The sequence below is a fragment of the Corythoichthys intestinalis genome, chromosome 15 (genome assembly GCF_030265065.1).
Source record: "Corythoichthys intestinalis isolate RoL2023-P3 chromosome 15, ASM3026506v1, whole genome shotgun sequence".
Classification (NCBI taxonomy): Eukaryota; Metazoa; Chordata; class Actinopteri; order Syngnathiformes; family Syngnathidae; genus Corythoichthys; species Corythoichthys intestinalis.
Window position 1 is genome coordinate 29,056,266 of NC_080409.1, and position 22,833 is coordinate 29,079,098.

Sequence of the window (22,833 nt, forward strand, 5' to 3'; positions counted from 1 at the left end):
TTTTTTTTGGGTCACCCTGTACATTATACGCACTCACTTTCTCAACACAGTTGCCGGAGAGAAAAACAAGTTTTACCACCTCTAGACACACTAAACACACACGAGTTAACTCTTGTAGCTGGTGGGAAACGTTCATCATAGGCGGATCTACTATTCAGGCGAAATAGGCGATCGCCTTAGGCCCCCAACCAGTAGGGGGCCCACAACCAGCTGGAGCAAGGGCTTGGGCCACCGGAGCCAGCAGCACCCCCAACTATTCGTCATGTATAATTATGTCAGCATACCAAACAAACAAATAACAAAACAAAAAAGAAAACCATTTGAATGCCGCATTTATATTATCTCCCACACACACACACACACACACACACACACACACACACACACACACACACACACACACACACACAAGCGCACTGCAATGGACTGTTCCACGACGACGGACTGAGTATCAGTCGCTTAGCTTCGTTTAGCTTCGCTTAGCTCCGCTTAGCTGTTCGTTAGCTTCACTTAGCTCTCCCGCGTTTTTCACGCCACTAAGCTCATTATTTTTACAGCTCACTTGCTACTTTGCACGTCGGCTATCGTTTATTTCGAACACATGAGCGAACGTGCTCTCAATGAGAGCCAAAGTGCAGTGAGGGAGAAGTTGAGAACAGGCCGCTAGTGCCTCTTTTGACTTTCTTCTTTCTTCTTCTCACCGAACATAAAATAGACGACAGCATACCCTGTGGCAAAACAATGCAGTACAGTTCCAATCAGTCATACAATAACACTCAACAGCTGGTTAACGGCATTTGCTAGCAAAAAAATACATAAATCTACCAGTGACACTACAAGCAATGACTAAGAATGTGTATTTACGGAGTGTAAAGCTTTCGGTTAGTGGTTTAGCGAACGTACCTCCGGTGAACATTTCAAAATAAAAGCACGTCATGTTCGTCATATAAAGAATGATTTCTGGAGTTAATCCCACATACTTCAGAATTATAATATATAGAGTAGGGCTGTCAGATTAAAATTTTTAATCGAGTTAATTACAGCTTAAAAATTAATTAATTGTAATTAATCGCAATTAATCGCAATTCAAACCTTCTATAAAATATGCCATATTTTTCTGTAAATTATTGGAATGGAAAGATAAGACACAAGATGGATATATACATTCAACATACGGTACATAGGGACTGTATGTGTTTATTATAACAATAAATCAACAAGATGGCATTAACATAATCAACATTCTGTTAAAGCGATCCATGGATAGAAAGACTTGTAGTTTTTAAAAGATAAATGTTAGTACAAGTTATAGAAATGTTATATTAAAACCCCTCTTAATGTTTTCGTTTTAATAAAATTTGTAAAAATTTCAATCAAAAAATAAACTAGTAGCCCGCCATTGTTGTCAATAATTACTTACACAATGCTCATGGGTGCTGAAGCCTATAAAATCAGTCGCACCTAAGCGCCAGCAGAGGGCGGCAAAACTCCAAAAAACACAATTAACCATGTGGGCATTTCACTTTACTGTCATTTAAATCTGAGCGGGCCATGTGCGTTAATTGCGTCAAATATTTTAACGCGATAATTTTGACAGCCCTAATATAGAGTAAATACTACAGAATACAGATTCTACACTAAGAATAGCTTTCAAATGACACTCTTTATGACAAATATGATTGGCATTGAATAATTATAATTATTATACTACTATTATATATAGTAGTATCAGAGGTTGCGCTAGACTTTTTCGTTGTCTGTCATTTTGACTGACAGTGTCATAAAAATCCGGTCATAATCTATTTTTACCCGTCACTTACATTTTTAAAATGATAATAATGACATATTCAATAGTATTTAGTTTTCATTCATTTTTAATTAATATTCTGTCCGAACAAGCGTAACAAGAGGCAAACAGACAGCGGAGTGCACCAATCAGCGACGGGCAGACGTGCCGTTAGCAAAGCGACGAGGGCAGGACGAGGGACTTGCGCGCGGAAGTAAACATACGAGGAGAACGGAGTTTATTCAACATGGCTAGCGCGAGACAGACTGTTGTCAATGACTCGTGTCGATGTGTTTTAGCTCATTTAAAACTGAATTTACCACGGATTGGAACATATTCTCGGCTCTCCCGTTCGCCATCCGTGTTATAGTAGAGACGACTTTCGGCGCGCAAGAGTGACGTTGCTTGTGAAGAACACGTCACGCAAATAAACAAATCTGATTTGTCGATTGATTTTGTACCTACTCGAGAGGCTGTGTCCCAGACTTTTCTCTGTGCTTGAAAAATACAGGCAGAACAGTCTGGCCGTGCCAGGCAAACACTCAGTTGCCTTGACATTTTTCCGAGTAAGGCCAACGACGTCATGCATCAAGAGAGACAATAGCTAATTAATATGCTCACTCGCCACCCTGTGGTCTGGGGTGTGAATTGCAACCTGTCAAAATGACGGATGGACTTCATTTTTTTCCGTCACCGTTTTAAAAAACCGGTCAACGACGGAAAATATTCGGTTAACGCGACCCCTGAGTAGTATACTATAATAATAATGCTAGAATTTTTTTTTTTTTTCAGAATTGTTTTGAATAATGTTGGAAAGGCAAAGTCAGTGTTCTGAGTCTGTTTACTTTCCATTCTTTTGCATTAGTAAATGCTATCAGCATTTAACCTCATTGTTTATTTGTGATTAATTATTGTTGTTTACATGATTATTTGTACTTTAATAAAGAATTTAAGTGTTCCAAAATGGTTTTGTGAATTACTAAGCGTCAACAAAAATTTCATTGCCAAATTGGTAAAAAAATAAAAATAAAAAAATAAATAAAAATTATTAGATTAGTCGACTAATCATAAAACTAGTCAGCTGACTAACCAGGAGAACATTTGTCGTTTAGGACAGCCCAAGTGTACCGGAACATATTTCCTCCACATCATTCTCACCTTTTTAACCCCTGACCCATGAAGAGGGCCCCTGGATATGTTCGCCTTAGGCCCCAAAATTGCCAAGTCCGCCACTAACGTTCATGACAGTGTTTACTAACCTTTAATTTTGTCTAAATGCAAAATCATATTGGAGGTGTTTGCCTCCTCGGCAGCCACCCTCCACAAACATGTTTTAACTGACTGATGGCCCTCCTCTAAGCTGCGGCCATCTCTAACTTTTCTGTGGCCAAAGTATTCCCATACCAGTGATTTTGTTTTCTTGAATGGGGGAGAGGGGAGTTCAGGAGTTTCACCACCTCTAGCCACTCACTGTCACTGAGCAAAAACCGGTGGTGGAGCATTTTTGGACACTTTTGCATATTTAAGACATAAAAAAATAGCTAATACCTTAGGGACGGCATGACGGAAAAAATTTGCGTTTTTGAAACCGTGATGTTTTCATACCACAGTGTACCTTGAAACCGGTAATCGGCACATGTCTAGGTTATACTTTTTAAAATGGGAAAGGATGCTATAAACTGTCCGCTAAGAGCTTGGAGGAGAAAGTTGGAAGTGAGAATTGATTAAAAAACAAAATCAACTCCATACATATCAAAGGTTATAAATTTAGAATAATTCTTTCACTACTTCTGTGCATCTGAGCACCGCCAGCGCCGTGTTTGCACAACAAGTGCAAATCCCGACATGCATGTGAAGTGTGTCTGCAGCTGAGTTCAAAGGTCACTTAGCTCTGCTCAGCTGGTCATTTTAGTTCACTTGCCCGCCTCTTTTGTTCCTTGTGGGGGAGTCAGAAAGGGTAAATGCACGGGGTTCTGTGGTGTTAGACTGGCACATCTGTCTTGGAGGAGGAGGAGAGGGAAGATCTCGTGCTTGCACACACTTGTCTGACACGCACGCACACTCCATCTGGCCTGTGTTAGCAGATGCTTCTGACACACGCACACACATACATGCAGCTGCTTCCCTGTCTAACATAATTTTTTAAAAGAAAAAAAACATTCACTTAATAGTCTGCACTGGATGTTCTCTCAAGTCAGTTTAACTTAGCTACATGAAATTTGATACTTGTCTATGAGTGTTAGAACCAGAAAAAAAATCTCGGGACGACATGCCTGAAAAAGCTCAGAAGGTTTCCTACTTTGGTCAAAGCATACATTTTGGAATCACATGACTCATTTTCTGACAGTCACTAAAATATTTACAAAATTCAGCCCTCAAATCCAGTTTTACTTGGCTAAATTTTTGTATACTTGTCCACAATGAGTAGAGCCACAAAAAAAAGTCTAAACAATGCCTGAAAAGGCTGTTTTCCAGTTCGGTTGAAGCATAAATTTTACAATCCTGTTACCTATTTTCTGGCGGATATTAGAATGTTTTGTAAATTCGGCCTCCAAAAGTCATTTTTACTTAACATGAAATTTGTCCATTATGAATAGAGCCACAAAAAAGTCTTAGGGAGCCATGCCCAAAAAGATGGCTGAATTCCTCAATTTTGGTGTAAAGCATACATTTTTTAATCGAGTGACTAATTTTCGGGCAGTCATTAAAATATTTAGAAATGTCAGCCCCCAAATCCAGTTTTACTTGGCTAAATTTTTGTATACTTGTCCACAATGAGTAGAGCCACAAAAAAGTCTCAACAATGCCTGAAAAGGCTCAAAGTTTTCCAGTTTGGTTAAAGCATAAATTTTACAATCATGTTACCTATTTTCTGGCGGATATTAGAATGTTTTGTAAATTCGGCCTCCAAAAGTCATTTTTACTTAACAACATGAAATTTGTCCATTATGAATAGAGCCACAAAAAAGTCTTAGGGAGCCATGCCTGAAAAGATGGATGAATTCCTCAATTTTGGTGTAAAGCATACATTTTTTAATCGAGTGACTCATTTTCTGGCAGTCATTAAAATATTTAGAAATGTCAGCCCCCAAACCCAGTTTCGCTTAGCTACAGTAAATTTTGTACACATGTCCTTAGTGAGTAGAGCCACAAAAAAGTCTAAGGGAGCAATCCCTGAAAAGGCTCAGAAGGTTTTCAACTTTGTTTAAGGCATACATTTTGGAATCGCGTAACATTTTCTGGCAGTCATTAAAATATTTAGAAAATTCAGCCCCTAAACCCACTTTCACTTGGCTGAATTAACTTTTGTACACTTGTCCACGATGAGTAGAGCCACAAAAAGTTTAAGCAATGCCTGAAAAGGCTCAGAAGGTTTTCCACTTTGTTTAACGCATATAATTTACAATCATGTTACTCATTTTCCGGCAGCCATTAGAATGTTTTGTAAATTCAGCCTCCAAAATCCGGTTTTACTGAGCAACATGAAATTTGGTTCCCCTTTCCATGATAAGTAGAGCCACAAAAAAGTGAGGAAGCCATGCCTGAAAAGATGGATCAATTCCTCAGCTTTGATTTAAAGCCTACATTTTGCAATCAAGTGACTCATTTTTTGGCAGTCATTAAAATATTTAGAAATATCAGTCCCCAAACCCAGTTTCACTTAGCTACATTAAATTATCTACACATGTCCACAGTGAGTAGAGCCACAAAAAACTCTAAGGAAGCAATCCCTGAAAAGTCTCAAAAAGTTTTCCACTTTGGTTAAAGCATACATTTTACAATCACATTACCCATTTTCTGGCATCCATTAGAATGTTTTGAAAATTCAGCCTCCAAAGCCGGTTTTATTTCGCCACATGAAATTTGGTAGACTGGTCTAGGATGAGTAGAGCTACAAAAACTTTCAAAAAGCCATGCGTGAAAAGGCAAAGTAATTTCACATTTTTGGTTTAAAGCATAAATTTTGGAATCATTTTAATAAACACCAGCAAACTTTAGAATGTTTTTAAAATTCAGCCTACAAAGTCAGTTTTGGGGGACGTGTAGACCCACAAAAATCTGAAGAACCCATGTCGCCAAACAAGGAACGTATCAACAGTTAACCTTTGACGCCTTTGGGTTCCCCCAATTTCCCCTCAACCAAGCCACAATGCTTCCTTTTCTCTAAACCACACGCTCACACACACTTTTGTGGCAGCTGGTTTGTCCTTTTCAAACCTCATAAGTCAATCATACCCTCCCACATGTCAAAAGAAAGCAATTAAAGATCCCCCGTGTCCTCTGACAACCCTCCATAACACCCCCCACCCTCTATTATGATGGCACAACAAAGAAGCGTCTGCTTATTGTGGTCGCACACCACATTGCTGTACACGCTGACAACTTTTAAACACACTTGCTGCCACAAAATTTGTTCACTACTTTACTTACTAGGTGTTATGTTCATGTCTCAATGACGAATTTTACTTTTTAACCTGATCAGTTTTACATTTAAATATGAAAAATTTCACAAATATTATAATTTCACATTTTAATGTGATAAATTTCACGTGTCATCATAAATTTCAAGTACCGTATTCGCCCCCAGTATAAGACTGCCCTGATTATAAGATGACCCCCTCTTTTTCAAGACTCAAGTTGAAAAAAGACTTTTTGAACACCAAATTTTTATACAGAAAATAATTACAGTACATCCGAAACAAATGATTATAACAATATATTTGAGAAAAAAAAGCATGTTATTTTGCCTCATTCAAATCTTAATACCTGAACATTTAAATATGTAAACTAAAGTGCAATCACATTCATAAATGCTTCTGGTTTTTGAAATGTAAATAAACCAATCTATTGTGATAAAACAACAACATTGCAATAACCGCATTAACCATCAAAGTGAAGTCAAACTGTAACTGTAGTCTTGAAACAAATCTGAATAAGGAAAAACATTGCAATAAAATAATGCAAACTGGTTAAGTTTGAGAGTAGCTGAGATCTGTCATGACAGAACATCACTTCAATGATATCTGGCGCCATCTAGCGTCGTGATTGAGTATAACGTCTAGACCGCGAATATAAGACGACCCCCTCTTTTTCAGTCTTATTTCAATGCAAAAACACCGTCCTTTATTCAGGCCAATACGGTATTTGTGTGATAGTTTACATTTTTAACCTGATAAAGTTAGTTTTGACATTACGAGCAGTGTTGTTAATAACGGTGTTGCAATATAACGGCGTTACTAACGGCGTTATTTTTTTCAATAGTGAGAAATCTAATTAATTACTTTTCTCATCTTGGCAACGCCGTTACCGTTACTGAGGCGGGAAAGGCGTGCGTTACTATGCGTTACTAAGTTGGTTGAATAAAAAAAGTCAGAGAGACAACGGACCCATGGACAGAGGCGTCGCGTCCCATTAGGCAAACCAGGCAATTGCCAAGGGCCCCCAGCCAGCAGGGGCCCCCAGAGGGCCAACAGCTTTAGCACACGCAGCTTTACTACAATGTCCCAGTGACAAATGTAGGGAGTTTTTCAATACCATGGAATCATTTGGCAGATTATCTAACGATTCTGTTATCAATCCCAATCAGCACTAATCATGTCACGTAGATTATACATGTTTAAGAAAGTCCAACCAGCTATTAATACCAGATGATTGTCTAAAGACTCACCAAGTAGTCTCTGGAAAGTCCTTGCCAAGTTGTTTTACGTTGATTTTCACAGGCCACCTCATTATTCATGTGACTACTTAAAGAAATGGGGATTTTTTTCCCAAAAAGTCTATTAATTTGTCTACCTCGTCGAATACTCTATAAGAAAAATGTAACCTATATGCATCTAAAATAATCCTAAACAATTTTATTAGCAAATTTAATACTCATTTCGGTCAGTAGTCCACCAATCAGTGTTTTTTACAGAAAAATTTGAATTTGGTGGGTCGTAGGGCCAATCTGACTACTGATTTCACACAAAGGTATATACCTCCGCATCCTATGGTGGTATTTTGTGTTGCTACTCTTTCTTCTATTGCTCCAAGTCCAACTGTCCCCCTTACTTGACATACTCGAAGGGCCCCATGTTGCTTGTTTCCTGGGGCCCCCGGGGATCCTTGCTACGCCTCTGCTCACGGAGACCAGACAGCAGAGCAGGAGGGGGAAGACGCTGTTGCAAACGCGATGCTAGGTGGCGCCAATAATACCTGACTGTAGCCTAAAAACTACGCCCACATGAAACGGTAGATATCCCATATTATAGAACTAGATGCAAATGATAGACACGGCTGCATTGGCAACATGTTTTAAGGACTACATGCGTTAGTAAACAGCCGCCATCTTAAAGCAGTAGACCTCTCAGGAAGGCTCTGTTGTAGAAATCCTTCCTAGCGAACCTACTTTTTTGTTAAAACATTTTTTTTTGATCTAAAATGGTCCTAAATCGGCAAAATCTTGACTTAAATCTATCTTTAAATGATGAAACAGTTTTAAAACTTAAACATGTTGAAAGTAAACAGAAGGGAACTAATGCAATAGCGTGAGCAATTTTAACAACTTTAACAGTTGATTCACAACTTTAAATGACTTCCACACATAGCAAAGGTTACTATCTAGTTATCGCAATACCCTTGTGTCTAGTTAAGTGGAGGGTAAAGAATTGGGCGAGGGCCAGTTGTCCCCAAAACCCTTTAAACTTCACATTGTGTGACCTTTTTGAGGAAAAAAAAACAAAACATGAAAATTATCACTAGTTACTTTGCCAAGTAACTAATTACTCTTAAATTCAGGTAACTGAGTTACCAACGCAATTACTTTTCGGGAGAAGTAATTTGTAACTGTAATTAATTACTTTTTTAAAGTAAAATTAACAACACTGATTACGAGTGTCACGTTTTAAGGTGAAAAAAGCCACACGGTTGCTCACAGTCATATGCTATTGTTTAGCCACGACTGGATTCATGACCGTATTACATAGTACCTGTCAACTCGGTTATCTGAAGGTAAGAGTCATGAGTTACTTGGCAAATAACTGGTGTTCCCTTTCATGTTTTTTTTTCATTTATAAACAAAAACAAAACAAAAAACAGTAACCTTTGCTATGTTTGGAAATAGTTTAATATTGTGAATCACCTGTTAAAGTTGTTAAAAATGCTACCGTTTTTGCATTAGTTCCCTTCTGTCTACTTTTGACATGTGAAAGTTTTAAAACTGTTTCATCATTTATAGATTGATTCAAGTCAAGATTTTGCCCATTTAGGAGTATTTTAGATAAAAAAGTTACTTAAGTTCGCTAGGAAGGTTCACTACAACAGAGCCTTTCTGAGAAGTCTACCGCTTCAAAATGGCGGCTGTTTATTAACGTCGCCGTCTGTCATTTTGCATGCAGTCCTATAAGCATGTGATATCTAGGCGTAGATTGTAGGCTGTCGGCTAAAGTCAGGAAATATTGGAGCCGCCTAGCATTGCGTTTGCTACAGCATCACATCGCTCTTCTCTGTGTCTCGGACTTTTCTCGCGTCATTCAACCAACGAAGTAACTCATCTTAACGCACATTGTCTCGTTGCCGAAACGGTGACGAAATCCGGAGGAAAAAAAAAACGTAATGCACGAAAAATGTACAGATTATGTACGGTGTACACATTTAAAAATCAGTGCTCACTTGAACATATTAAGCCGAAACCGTACAACTTGACAGGTATGTTTACCCGTTGATTTTCAGTTACTCCCTGTTGATTTTGGGGTATTTTATGGGTCACTTCCTGTTCATTTTGTGTTACAGAACAGGAAGTGACCTGGGAATCACTCAAATGAATAGGCAGTGACTCAAACTCAAAAGGAAATGACCTGAAAATGCCCTGAAATGAACAGCAAGTGACCTATAAATGCCCTGAAAATCTGACAGAATGACTGTGAATGCTCTGGTTTCAAATGAACAAACGTTCCCAGTCTAAATGGATTGGGCGTCGAGCACCGTCAAGGCAGCCATAGAGTTAACTGAGACACTATTATGGTGGAAAAGATATCTCGATTCTTGCAGGAGCATATCGATAACCTTTTGGGATACAAAGTATCATGACGTATCACCATTTCGATATTTTGTCACACCCCTACAGCCAACACTACACTATGCAGAACAACTGCGGATTCAGCTAATTTTGTGATTATTTTTTTCGCATCATGCCAGCCCAATGTTCTGCAGGCTTCTGTTGCTGCGCCAGGGAGAGGCGTGTGAGCCTTTTTGGGTTTCAAAAAGATCCCGTTAAACGTGGAGAATGGCCAAAACAAGTCCAACAATTGTGGGACTATTGGACCGACAAAGAAGTGAGTAAGCTACAGGTTTTATTTTATATTATGTCAAATACTAGGATCATGGCACACATTTTAGTTTTATTTTGTGGGTTACAATGCTCCCTGTCCACTGAGAAGCCCACTCGGCCGACAACCGGCAACTTGTCGCACACCATAGTTGGTGGCCGATAAAGGCGTGCCTTGACTTGGGCCGGGGAGCCCCCCGCGAAAGCCCCCCCCGGTTCTCGATTATGTCCAGACATCCACCCCCTCGGTCCTCTTTGTGTGCCCACCAGTAGAGCACAATTCTCGGCTTGGGCTCGGGCAGTCACGTACTCCTGCGGGAAGGTTAGTCCGCAGCAGGGGAACGACTAGCCGAAACTTGCTCGCCGCCGGGGGCTGGCCGATCGGTGAAGGCTTTCACCCTTGCCTCCGTGTGTGACATGAGTCGGGGTAGTTTTGTGATTTTTCATTTTCAAGAGGCGAAAAAGAGACTTGCAAGAGCCACTCGGTTCTGATTAGCTTGTAGCCTCGCTCTTCCTCTTTTGTTTACGCTTGTTCCTCTATCTCTGAGTCGCTGGGAGGGAAATGACAAGGGCCCCACGAACTCCGGTGGCATAAAATACCGTTCGGGAGGTTTAAGAAGTCGGCAGTTTTGACCATTATGTGGTAATTTAGCCCTGTTGTACTGAAGAAATGTCTTTTTAGTACTTCATATTCCACAAGACTGTTATTTGTCATGACTAGGGTTGTTCCGATCATGTTTTTTTGCTCCCGATCGTTTTAGTTTGAGTATCTGTCGATCCCAATATTTCCCGATCCAATTGCTTTTTTTTGCTCCCGATTCAATTCCAATCATTCCCGATAATTTTTCCCGATCATATACATTTTGGCAATGCATTAAGAAAAAAATGAATAAAACTCGGACGAATATATACATTCAACATACAGTACATAAGTACTGTATTTGTTTATTATGACAATAAATCCTCGATGGCATTTACATTATTAACATTCTTTCTGTGAGAGGGATCCACGGATAGAAAGACTTGTAATTCTTAAAGGATAAATGTGACTTTTTTTTCTAATGTTGTCACTAGTGTTGCACCGATACCATTTTTTGGCCCCAATACCGATACCTGGCTGTGCAGTATCGGCCGATACCGATACCATACCGATACCACCCCGTTTATATATATATATATATATATTTTTTTTTTTTTTCCAAAGAGCTACATAATTGGATGTGAAATCATTGCTATCAAGGCTTTGTCAGGCTGTTGCTTACCTTTGCAAAATGGGAAAAAGTACACTAAACCCTAGTAGACAATAGTTGAATAAACCTTTGGCTCTCAAAGGCCAAAATAGTGCTAAATTTGTGAAATTAATAAAACATGTATAATACTAGCCCAACAGTAAGAAAGTAAAAATAAATTCATAATAATAAACTCTGAATGAACTGAATAAACTTTTTTAAACCTCTCAAAGTCCAAACAGTGCAACTTTCATGAAATTATTGTCACATTCTGCTGCTGGTTAGATTGTGTTTTGTTGCTGGGCTGGTAGTGGGGGCGTTCCTGACATCGCACTTGAATCCAATGCAGGCTCATCAACGCAGCATTTAAGCACAGGTGATCTCAGAGAGGGCTGCCGAGATATTTGCCTTGCTGATCGCTATTTGACATCTGGCACAATAATCTCGCTACATTTGCTTGTTACGCCGCTGCATTGGGTTTTTCTGTTAGTGTGCTGCTCTCGTTTGTAACCGCTGCCTATCGTCTTAGTTAACCTTCGAGTTTGTCCGTCGACCTGCTGTCACGGACTCCTTTTGTTATTTCTACTATCCCGCGATCGCGTGTTATTTTTTGTTTGCAATCATTAAACCCTATTATGTATCCCCCGCTTGTTGTCTGCTTCAAGGTTCAACCTTGTTTCCACATTTGCGGACGCTAACAATTATAAGTAGTAATAATTGACCACAACATCCCGTCTCTCCTATTTTTTCGGGAGGTGGGAGTCCCTTATTTCTATTTCTGAAAGGTGGCAACCCTACTTTGGAAACACTTCCCAAATTACTGCGGCATTTCTTTCAGTAAAAGACAATAAAAGTAAAGTAGACGAAGTGAACTGACCAGAGATTGTTGCTCCGGTCCAGCGGCCTTCTTCCTCTGGATAGCAGTCCTGCTCTTGCAGGCTCAAACTCGTTGTGTTCGTTCACGTTTCGTCTTCAAATGTTTTATCAAGTTCGAGGTATTGAAACTGGCCGATTTAACTCCACATCTCCAAACTTTCAGGCCGCAAATCTTGCATGCAGCCATTGATTTTAATCGACGGGATTTCCATTTGGAAATATTTCTCGACTGCCGCCATATTTCCTGGTTTGTTTTTCGTCCATATGAAAAAGCCCCCTTTTGATTGGTTAGTAGTGGCTATTGGCCCGCTCTCATTGGTCTGGAGCAGGCCAATAGCGATAGCTGCTTGGTGTTCACGTGTCATCACACAACACAGAGACAGAGTGTAGTGAGCGCCAGAAGGAGAAAAAGGCTGTGGTCAAATGTTATAATAATGGACCGGTAAATGGTATCGGCGCCGTCTTTGTTGGTACTCGCCGATACCGATACCACCATTTCGGGCCGGATCGGCGCCCCCTGCCGATACTAGTACCGGTATCGGTGCATCTTTAGTTGTCACAGGCACTTTAAGGCAAAACACTACCGCTTTTGTCCACCGGCATCGCTAAAATTGTCCAAAACTGATAAATTACCAAGTGTTTAATATGAATTTCACATTTGATTTCACAAATAAATTTTAGTTTAACTTGATAAAGTTGTCAGTTTTACAAATCAAGGTGAGTTTCTCTTTTTAATGTAATTAAATTCACAGGATAAATGTCACGTTTTGACGTGATAAATTTCGAGCACTTGTGTGATTAACTGTTGTTAACCTGATGGTTTCAGTTTATAACATTTTTCACTATTCAACATAATAATTTGGTTTAATATGATGAATTTCACATTTTAATGTGAGAAAATTCTCATTGTTTTCAGAAGAAAAAATTTCATGTGGAAATTATACAAACCCGATGAAACTGACATTTTAACCCATTAAGTGGCGTACGTTATAAATTTCACAATTTAATCTGATAAAGTTGAAATTCAGGCATGAAAACATGTTTCACGTTAATGTATTAAATTCAACATGATCAACACTTTCACATTTCAACTTGAGAAATTTTACTTCCAGCCTCTTTCAGTAAAAATGGATTGGACGTCAATTGCAGTCAATGACAGCCAAAGAGTTGAGCTATGTCAGGTCGCAAAACAAAACAAAAAAAAAATCCATACTGTTTATATAACAAAATACACACGGGCTACACTTGAAATGTTTTTTTGGTAATTATTTATTATTATTTATTTTATTTTTTTCATGGAGGGCTTTTGAAGGTGAGCAAGGGGGTTGATGAGTAAAAGTGCTGAGTCATCTTGCACCTGACCCAGTTCCCGTCTCATTCTCATCCTATTGATGCGTAATCCATGGCGACCCCTAGAGGTGCATCTAAAGCCTAAATAACCTCAGGATGAACATCAAACTGTCAGCAAGTCAGCAAGCTTTCTTGCGTTGGAAGCACTTTCTTTTGAAAGTAAAACGGGGAGTGTATTTTATAAGGGAGGAAAAAGTCCTAATCAGGACCTCCGCCATCTTTTATGTGTAAGTGTGTGTGTAGCATGTTCTGCTGTTGCCATGGCGATTGAGAACAATGAAGGCTTTCACATACAGATGACGCTTTTAAAACAAAAGGAAAGTTCTGGATGAACATTTCTGAATATACATGTTTGGAACTTCACTTTTTTAGATATCACATTCACTATCTATTCTATTTCTTTTTTTTTTTTTAGTACATTTCTTGATATTTTTTTGGGGGGGGTTTCTTCTATTGTTTTTTTTTTCCTGAGCTCAGCTAAAATATGAAAAATATTCTGAACATATTTTTAACACTTAATTAAAAATACTCATAAAACTGGAAAATATTTAGAAAACAAATATCTCATTATATATATGTATATATATTAGGGCTGTCAAACGATTAAAAATTTTAATCGAGTTAATCTTAAAAATTAATTAATCGTAATTAATCGCAATTCATACCATCTCTAAAATATGCCATATTTTTCTGTAAATTATTGTTGGAATGGAACGATAGGTAAAGTAGTGATTGAAAATACACCACAAGGTGTCAATGGTGAGTTTTAAATTAGAGATCTAGCCAAGGCAAAGTCTGAGTAAGTTTATGTGTATTTTGTATAGCCATTTTGATTGGGAATTCCAGTTCTCTTTGCATTGAGCGCTTTTCTTTTTATGAACATTTTTTTGAGCGATAGGAATATTATTTTTGTTCTTTTACTAAATGATACTGTAGCGACTTAACTGTTCCGCCCAAATGCATGATGGGAAGTTGGGCAACCATGACTGTCAGTGGTGGCTGCAAATGGTATACAGTATGTTCTGCATTGCGTCAATTAAGCGTGTTAAGAAAAAGATCGTCTCTGATCGTCCTCTGAAAAATGCCGTCCTCTAAGTCTCCCGCTCAGCCCAAATGCATGCTGGGAAGTTGTGCAACCCTGACTGTCAGTAGTGGCTGCAAATGGTATACAAAATGGTCTGCGTTGTTCAATTAAACTGTTTGAGGCAACGCATGAACGGGTCATTCCGTGCATGCGTTAATTGTGTCAAATATTTTAACTTGATTAATTTAAAAAATTAATTACCGCCCTATTATAAATAAATATATGACTAAAAAACAAAGAGAAAAATTTAATAAAATTTTCAAAAAAAATATTTTGAAAAAATGAATAATGAATATTGTCTTCGCACTTCAAACTTCATGCCCTCAGTCCCTCGCAGACCCCCCCCCCCCCCCCCCCAATTAAAAATAAATAAAGTTGAGCTGTCCCGATCTGATCATGTAGTCTCACTCTCCCTCTTGGTCCATTTCTTGGCCAGGCAGTGCGATGGAGTTGCTCATTAAAATGAACGATGATTGACAGATGTTAAGGTTTAATCTTGCCAGAGATACCTGGAAACCGAAACTTCAAAGCGCCGCATGCGTCGATCATCGTTTAACTTGTTAAACAGTTGCTGTGGCAACTCATTGTGTGTAAGTGAGCAGCTTGAGAGGATTTGCGTGGACTCTAATAAAGACAAGCATTTTTGTAGTTTAAAAAATTTTGGTGGGACAGTAACATGTTCAAAACTTATCATATTTACATTTGAAGTGCTTGAAAACAGTTTATTAAAATACACATATATTTTTTAAATTATTTTTTCTTAATTATGCATGTCTTCTTATATGTATCTCTTTCCAATGCTAAATCTGAATAAATGCATTGAACACACATTAAAAAAAAATAGGGGGGTGGGCGCTACTTCATGTTTTTTTGCTTGTCACGGCGGGTTGTGGTCCCCATTAATTGCGAAAAACAAGGGATCTCTATGTATTTATTTTTTAAACGCCCAACAATACACAAAATAAATCACTCAGAAAAACTGGATTTACATGCTATAACGTGAAAATGACCTCCATTTAAAAAGTGAATTTTCCTCATTAGTCTCCCAATTTTCGAGCTTGGTAAAATGTTTTTCTTTCCACATATGAGCTTTTCTCCAGAAATACTAAGTGGATTTAAAGTGTAATAAAACGGAGGGGGGGATACGTGTAAACAATACAAGTGGAGCAGCCTCAGATCACAATGCAAACACTTGATGTGTGATTATAATAGACAAAATTTCTGCATGCTATTTGTAAGCAAAGTTCTAAATATTGATGGTTTCATCCTGAAAGTGATTAGTTTTGCAGTTTGATTATGGTGCTGCTGTGCCTCAAAACCCTTGGACAAAACCTCATTATTGAGCCTTCTGTCTGCTTAGGAATTCTCTGACTATCAAAAGCTTTGGGGGGCTAAGAAGCGTGTCCGGAGTTCCGATGAGATCCCGGTGGGCCGCCACAGTCTGCTCTTTTATGCAGATGCCCCCTGTCAAGACCCCCGCATCCATAATCCCTCTCATGCGCCAATTATTATCTCCAAACCGTTGACAGTTTCTCATTTGATTATTTTTTAAATGTGACTTTTCATGATCGTGAGCAGATGATCTAAATTTACCAGTGATGAGGTCAACAACGAAAGTGCACCAAATCTCATCAAGTCATCCCATAGATTAAAAGTTTTGATTAGGGCTTTCTGGATCATGAATTGGTTTGTCACTAAAGTGTTATTATGACGTGAAAACACGTCAGAAGACACGTGCCGATTACGGGTTCAAGGTATAGCGTGGTACGAAAACGTCACGGTTTCAAAACTGCAAAAATTTTGTCATACTGTCCCAAATGTATTTTTTTATATGCCAAAAATGAAGGAAGATGAAATCGCTGGTATGGGAATACTCTGGCTACAGAAGTTACAGATGGCTGCGGCTTAGAGGAGGAGGGTCAACTGACATGTAAAACATGTTTGCGGAGGGTGGCTGCCAAGGAGGCAATACCTCCAATATGATTTCGCATTTATACAAAATTAGAGGTTAGTAAACACTGTCATGAACGCTTTCCACCAGCTATGACAGTTTGGAATGAGTTTATCATGAGTAGACGTCCAATTTATTTGAACTGGGAGGGTGGCAGCGAATGAACATTTGTTCATTCGCTGCCACCCTCCCAGTTCAAATGGATTGAACGTCTATGGCTGTTAGTGGCAGCCAATGCCAGGCAATGAGGTAATTTTGGGCCATTTAAGGTCATTTACCTGTTGATTTTCAGTTACTTCCTGTTGATTTTGGGGTATTTTATGGGTCACTTCCTCTTCATTTTGTGTTACAGAACAGGAAGTGACCTGGGAATCACTCATAAATAGGCAGTGACTCAAACTCAACAGGAAATGATCTGAAAATGCCCTAAAACGAACAGCAAGTGACCTATTAATGCCCTGGAAATCTGACGGAACGACTGTGAATGCTCTGGTTTCGAATGAACAAACGTTCCCAGTCTAAATGGATTGGCCGTCGAGCACCGTCAAGGCAGCCTTAGAGTTAACTGAGACACTATTATGGTGGAAAAGATATCTCGATTCTTGCAGGAGCATATCGATTTCCTTTTGGGATACAAAGTATCATGACGTATCACCATTTCGATATTTTGTCACACCACTACAGCCAACACTACACTATGCAGAACAACTGCGGATTCAGCTAATTTTGTGGATTGTTTTTTTCGCATCACGCCAGCCCAAGGTGCTGCAGGCTTCTGTTGCTGCGCCAGGGAGAGGCGTGAGAGCTTTTTTGGGTTTCAAAAAGATCCCGTTCAACGTGGAGAATGGCCAAAACAAGTCCGACAATTGTGGGACCATTGGACCGACAAGGAAGTGAGTAAACTACATGTTTTATTTTATATTATGTCAAATACTGTGATCATGGCACACATTTTAGTTTTATTTTGTGGGTTACAATGCTCCCTGTCCACTGAGAAGCCCACTCGGCCGACGACCGGCAACTTGTCGCACACCATAGTTGGTGGCCGATAAAGGCGTGCCTTGACTTGGGCCGGGGAGCCCCCCGCGATAGTCTCCGGTTCTCGATTATGTCCAGACATCCACCCCCTCGGTCCCCTTTGTGTGCCCACCAGTAGAGCACAATTCTCGGCTTGGGCTCGGGCACCCACGTACTCCTGCGGGCAGGTTAGTCCGCAGCAGGGGAACGACTTGTCGAAACTTGCTCACCGCCGGGGGCTGGCCGATCGGTGAAGGCTGTCACCCTTGCCTCCGTGTGTGACATGAGTCGGGGTAGTTTTGTGATTTTTCATTTTCAAAAGGCGTAAAAGAGACTTGCAAGAGCCACTCGGTTCTGATTAGCTTGTAGCCTAGCTCTTCCTCTTTTGTTTACGCTCGTTCCTCTATCTCTGAGTCGCCGGGAGGGAAATGACAAGGGCCCTACTAACGCCGGTGGCATAAAATACCGTTCGGGAGGTTGAAGAAGTCGGCAGTTTTGACCATTATGTGGTAATTTAGCCCTGTTGTACTGAAAAAGTGACAAAATCCGAACAAAGAAAAAAAAACTAATGTACGAAAAACGTACAGATTTTGAACGTACGGCGTACACATTTAAAAATCAGTGCTCATTTGTACATATTACGCCGAAACCGTACAACTTGACAGGTATGTTTACCTGTTGATTTTCAGTTACTTCCTGTTGATTTTGGGGTGTTTTATGGGTCACTTCCTCTTCATTTTGTGTTATAGAACAGGAAGTGACCTGGGAATCACCCAAATGAATAGGCAGTGACTCAAACGCAACAGGAAATGACCTGGAAATGCTCTAAAATGAACAGCAAGTGACCTATATATGCCCTGAAAATCTGACAGAATGACTTTGAATGCTCTGGTTTCGAATGAACGAACGTTCCCAGTCTAAATGGATTGGGTTTCGAGCGCCGTCAAGGCAGCCAAAGTATCACGATATATCACCATTTCGATATTTTGTCACACCCCTACCATGTAGTATTTCCTTGAAACAACAAAGTCAGTGTCAGCCCATCTCCATTCGACAACTTTAATATTATTTGTAATTTTCCCTTGTTTTGTCATCTCAATCTGTACCTCATGTTGACGCAGGCTGCACAGATTGTTAGAATTTTGTCCACGAACGATCAACGAAGTTATAAAAACAAATGCACAGAAAGTCCCGGTGCCTCATTTTCGTCGTGCTGAATCCATTTTTGGAGATTCTGTGGGTTCCGCTGGTTTGATTTTGCAGTTTTAACTTTGTCTACACACTGCTTATTTCAACCGCACTTCATGTTGTTCTGTATAAACCGGAAATCCTTAGCAGAAAATGTCAAAGATGGTGCCGCCCAGTTTTCCGCTCAGGAAAGTTGTCTATAAAAGTGCCCAGTGGCGCCACCAGGGGGTGGCCAGGGGTGGCCATGGCCACCCCTATAAATAGGTTGGCCACCCCATTGGCCACCCCGCTTGCCAGTATATCGTTATTGTTGTAGCATCAGTTATGCATTTCATCCCAAATGAATGCATTTATTTGGTTTTGTTAAAAGTAGGGCTGTCAAATTTATTGCGTTAACGGGCGGTAATTAATTTTTTGAAATTAATCACATGAAAATATTTATCGCAATTAACGCATTCGCGGTACGACTCATTAACGCATTGCCGCAAACAGCCTACAATAGGGCCGTTTTACTTATATACAGAGATAAAAGGCAGTGTCAAGTGAGTGGAGTAGATACAAGCATTCATTGGGGCCGTGCTTTTAATTGGCAAAAGCTTTGTCATTTCTCCCATAGGAACTATAAATATTGTGGGAAGCGACATGGGCAAGAATGATAGGAGTTGATCTTTTTTCTTAACACCCTGTAATGTACCCAACGCAGAGAAGATATAGCATTTGCAGCCACCACACACAGTCATGGTTGCACCACTTCCCATCATGCATTTGGGCAGAGCAGTTAAGTCGCTATAGTATCATTTACTGAAAGCTCAACAAATACACAAGATGGCAATATTTAGTCACAATATACAAACTCACATTTATCCTTTAAGAATTACAAGTCTTTCTATCCGTGGATCCCTTTCACAGAAAGAATGTTAATAATGTTAATGCCATCTTGTGGATTTATTGTTATAATAAACAAATACAGTACTTATGTACAGTATGTTGAATGTATACTGTATATCCTTCTTGTCTTATCTTTCCATTCCAACAATAACTTAAAGAATATGGCATATTTTAGAGATGGTTTGAATTGCGATTAATTACGATTAATTAATTTTTAAACTGTGATTAACTAGGGTTATTAACTGATTAAAAATTTTAATCGTTTGACAGCCCCTAGTTAAATGTACATCTTATGCCTAATATATACATAACACAATAAAACAGAAATGTTGTGGAACTCAAAATGTTGATTGGCCAGTTATGGACTATGCACATTAAATCATTAGTAACATCAAATATTACACAATACACCAAAGTATATCAGTAGCCATGTCCTTAAGTCTTTCTGATAGTTTTCCCCTGACCTTTTTTCTATAATAATATAATGAAAACCTGAAATTATGGGTTTTATTTTTGGCCACCCCAAGATTTTAAGTGGCCCCATCTGGCCACCCCTATGAAAAATTTCTGGAGGCGCCACTGAAAGTGCCTAATTTGGACATTCCAGATCACTAATTAGTTTGTCTATACAGTCTCGTGATGAAGTAATAACCACTCATATAACTTACTTTAGGTTTCTTGGTACCAAGAAAAGGCGGAGTTTGACTTTTGGGCCTGGGGGGGCACAACATGTTGATGACCCCAAAACGCAGTGTCAACAGTAAAATTAACTTACAAGAATATTTATAATAATATGTTGAAAATGATTGAAAAATGATGAATATTTGTTTCCCATCATTCTTGAGAGAAATTCTAAATCAGGCTGCTTAGGAAAGCTATACTTTTCGCAAAGATCGTCATCCATTGAATATGGTACGCCCGCCGGTCTCATGCCAATGTAGTTACCCGGTCAAAAATTGTATCCCCTGGGCGGAGCCATATGGAGGTAGATTTGTCTTATTCGATCAAAAAAAATGTGTTTGAATGCAAAAATTAATTTGTAAATTCAAAAAAATGCATTTAAAAGCTATTTTTCTTTGATTTTTTTTTTTTTAATGAAGCAGCTTTTTTGATATAATGTTGTTTTGCGTTTGGGCCACATTTTGGCTTGGACATTTGTGTCTTTATTATTCAATCAAAAAAAAAAGTTGCTTCAAACAACAAATATCTATTTTTAAATGAAAAATCACCTCAATCAAAAAAGGAACATTTCAATCATAGAAAAAAAGTTTTTGAATGCGAAAAACATATTTGAGAATCAATATCTGCATTTGAACTCTTAATTTTTAATTAAAAAAGTTGAATTTAGCAATCCTTTTTGTGTTTGGGCCGTGTTTTGGGTAGGACATTTGTGTCTAAATCATTCAATCCCCCCAAAAGTTGCTTCAATCAAAAAATATATATACAGTGGGGAGAACAAGTATTTGATACACTGCCAATGGGAAAACCCATTGGCAGTGTATAAAAAATAATTCTCCCCACTGTATTTTCAAACAAAGAAAAAAAAATATTTGAGAAATAAGATTAGCCCTCCCATATTTTTTTAAATAATATGCAAAACAAATGACCGTCTAAGGTGCTAGTCACGTGATATGTTTGAAAAATATTTTTGATCCATTATAAAAATATCATTTTTTTTGTTCATTTCATTCATTTTTGTTGTTTGCTTTATTGCTTTACAACTTTATATATATGTAGGAAAGTCAATTACATGCAATGACACTTTTCGGCCACATGAGGGCCCCCCCCCCAAACTCCGCTTATGATACCAAGGTCAAAAATTGCATTGCACCAAAGCACATCAACTAATATTTCATATAAAAGCTCTTAGGTAGGTCATTCCAGATCACTATTTTGTTCTTATCTCATTAGATGAAATGTTACCCACAAATTTAACTTCCTTTGACTTCAGGTTTGTTGGTATCAAAGTAAAAAATGACATTGCACCAAAGCACACATCGTAATACCCCATATAAAACGGGTTAATTAGGACGTTCCAGATTGTCAATACTGTTTCGTGTGATGAAGTAATGACCACAAATACGGGTCCTTCTCAAAAAAATTTGCATATTGTGATATAGTTCATTCTTTTCTGTAATGTACTGATAAACATTAGACTTTCATATATTTTAGATTAATTAAACACAACTCAAGTAGTTCAAGCCTTTAATTATTTTAATATTGATGATTTTGGCAAAAAAGTCAAGAAAAAACAAAAATCCCTATCTCAAAAAATTTGCATATCATGAAAAGGTACTCTAAAGAAGCTACTAACCTAATCATCTGAATCAATGAATTAACGAAAAACCCCTGAGAAAGATTCCTGAGGCTTTTAAAAACTCCCAGCCTGGTTCATTACTCAAAACCACAATCATTGGCACGACTGCCGACCTGACTGCTGTCCAGAAGGCCATCAATGACACCCTCAAGCAAGAGGCTAAGACACAGAAAGAAATTTCTGAGCAAATAGGCTGTTCCCAGAGTGCTGGATCAAGGCACCTCAGTGGGAAGGAAAAAGTGTGGCAGGAAACGCTGCACAACCAGAAGAGGTGACCGCACCCTGAGAAAGATTGTGCAGTAGGGCCAATTCCAGACCTTGGGGGACCTGCAGAAACAGTTGACTGAGTCTGGAGTAGAAACATCCAGAGCCACCGTGCACAGGCGTGTGCTGGAAATTGCAGAAGCGCCTGACCTGGGCTACAGAGAAGCACCACTGGACTGTTGCTCACTGGTCCAAACCACTTTTTTCAGATGAAAGCAAATCAAGGTGCCAGAGTTTGGAGGAAGACTGGGGAGAAGGAAATACCAAAATGCCTGAAGTCCAGTGTCAAGTACCCACAGTCAGTGATGGTCTGGGGTGCCATGTCAGCTGCTGGTGTTGGTCTACTGTGTTTTATCAAGGGTAGGGTCAATGCAGCTCGCTATCAGGAGATTTTGGAGCACTTCATGCTTCCATCTACTGAAAAGCTTTATGGAGATGAAGATTTCTTTTTTCAGCACGACCTGGCACCTGCTCACAGTGCCAAAACCACTGGTAAATGGTTTATTGACCATGGCATTACTGTGCTCAATTGGCCTGCCAACTCTCCTGACCTGAACCCCATAGAGAATCTTTGTGAT